We start from the raw sequence: 2,527 nt of genomic DNA, 5'->3' as shown, positions 1-2,527 counted from the left end.
CATGCCCCCACTCCGCCCCCACCCCTGCCCACCCCTGCCCACCATGACATGACTCCAAACTGGAACCAAGTATTCTCTTTTTGAATTTAATTCAGTGGAGTTAAGGCCCGGGTTGGCATCCTCATGTGAAATAGATGAGCCCATTTCACGACTGTTCTCAGTAGGGAACATTTGACTTCATCACTTGTACTGGAGGGATCTCTCCACTCAATATCCATTCAGGGTTCCCTGATAGAGAATGGAAAGCAGACACCTTAATCTTTAATGTGACAATTACCCTTGGCCCTGGGCCTTGCTTCTCATGGTTCTTGACTGTTGACAGCCCAGGCTCATGGCCACCAAGGTTATGAAGTGCTGTCAGGGAGCCCTCTACTTTTAAAGAGGTAGTGGCCTAAACAGGTCTTGAATTGAAACAGGACCAGATCTAAAACTGAGTTTGGTTATTGCAAATTATAGGTGTGAACACAAACCTGGCCATTCTTTAGCTTTGTGGTTTGTGTCAGTCGGTGACGACTGATGCCCAGGCTGCAGGTAAGCTCGAAGGTTTCCTGAGCAGGTAGCAGAGTGGGGAGTTGAAGCATGTTGTCATTTCAGGTGATTGACTCTGCCATAGTGCAAATGAATGTTGCCTTTATATTTATATAGATAGCCATGAAAATATTTTTATTTTATAGCCCTTAGATCCAATTTATTAAAATACAGTGTGAAATACTTTTAGAAGGTAGATTTGACAGGCTCATAAATACATGCTCAAGTGCATGGAAATGGGATTTAAAAATGGATTTTCTGAGGAGTACTCCATGTTCTTAGCAGCTCAGTCACCTTTATCTTAAGGCTTGAAAACAACAGTGGAATTTTCCTTTGTGGATATGTACTTTTTAAACTCATCTCAATCTTTTAGTCATTGGGATTGTGCTACCAGTGTACTGTTTCATTTTGTCTTGCGGAAATCTGGTTTAATTGATGATGTTCAGAAAAGGCAACATCCTCTCATAGCATTCTCTGTAATTTTGTTCTGTGTCTTTGGGTTTTTTAATCTTACTTTGAAATGCATTAAGAAATTTGTTTGTCAATGTGAGATGTCCTAGGTTCTGCCAAATATTAACATTTTGGTGTGGGTTGCCTATAATTGAGAGAAAATATTTCTCTTTTTCTCAGGGATATTTATTCTTCTGTTTCAAGTCTCCCCCGCCCCCAAATCTGAATTCTAATGTCATTTGATAAGCTAACTAGCCAATATATACTTAGACTGTTGGGATAGGGATTCTGATTAAAATTCGGTATGAAAATCTTTGAATACTTATGTGAATGCAGTACAAATTTCAGGACTTCTCTTTCTTAATAGTAAGAAATCAGATTTCATTTCTTGATATCAATAGAGGAAATGAGTAACTGTCCTGTTGCCTCTGAGTAATAAAGGACAAAAAGATTTAAGGAAACATTTGTTAAGTATCTGCTGTGTGCTGGGTGCCCAACTTAATTTATGGAGGTGACCAATTTAACTTTCAAATGTTGGTAAGTTTTCATGAGTGAAAAGAGTTCAGCTGCGAATTTCAATTCTTTACTTTGAAATTTAAAAAATCGAATTCCTGCCACTTTAAAAATATTTAAGTGGTACTTTGAGAGGGAAGGCTTTAATATTTAAAATAAGTTGTGATATATACATATATGATACAATATATTAATACATAGTAATATATTAAAATGTGATAATATATGTATTTGCTGGTGTAGTTGTAAAATATCTCTGGAAGGACATGCAATAGACTAGTACCATTGGTTTCCTTGTGGGGGAGGAACTAGGTGGGTGGGACATAGGGGTGGGAGGGAGACATCACTTTATACCCTTTTGTGCTTTCTTTTTAACTTTGGAAGTGGAATCACCTAATAGCATGTCCATGCCTCCATTCTGTGGCATTGTTGTGGCATTTTAAGATGCTCCTCAAATCATCCAGTTTGATGCCTGCTTCTCCCTATTCAAATCACATTGTTATCAATTTTCTGTGATCTTTCAATTGTTGACTACCCATGAAACTTTTGGAACCCTGTGTTTGGAAGGGAGACAAGACAGGGGAAGGGCAAGAGATTTTCCCTCCTCTTCCTCGCTCATTTTATCCCACTATCCCCCCAAAAGAGTTGATGTTACTTTAGGAGCGGTGTGTACAGATAGTTCCCAAAGGACCTAAGGACAAGAAGAGACACGCTGTGAATGCTTAGCATTTAAATTGAAAGGAATTCTCCTACTCACCAAGGGACAGTTAGAAGCACTCCTCCTCCCTGGCCACTGGTCCAGGCAGCTACAAGGGAAGGTGACCAAAGACTAGACTCTCCAGGGACGTTGAAGGCAGCCCCCAGACCCTGCGATGGGAGCTGCAGGGCAGTGGGTAAGGTGCTTGCCTGGCACCAGTCTAACCTGTTTTGTCAGGGCAGGGAGCTCCCAGCTGTCTGGCTCGGTACGTGATTAAGTGCCATCCTGAAGTTACCGAGCCCTGCATGTCTGTGCAGCAGAAACAGCGAGTGTTTGAGG

At 40.8% G+C, this 2,527-nt stretch overlaps 1 protein-coding gene across 1 annotated transcript in view; it reads left to right on the top strand.

Annotated features, from left to right (window-relative positions):
• The window catches only part of SLC9A7 (solute carrier family 9 member A7), a 141,962-nt gene that overhangs the window by 1,317 nt on the left and 138,118 nt on the right, over positions 1-2,527 (top strand). The gene's annotated exons all lie outside the window — the stretch shown is intronic.

This window comes from Lipotes vexillifer, unplaced genomic scaffold, assembly GCF_000442215.2.
Source record: "Lipotes vexillifer unplaced genomic scaffold, Lipotes_vexillifer_v1.1 scaffold129, whole genome shotgun sequence".
Lineage (NCBI taxonomy): Eukaryota > Metazoa > Chordata > Mammalia > Artiodactyla > Lipotidae > Lipotes > Lipotes vexillifer.
The sequence above is the reverse complement of the archived record's forward strand: the minus strand, read 5'-3'. Positions and strand labels throughout refer to the sequence as shown.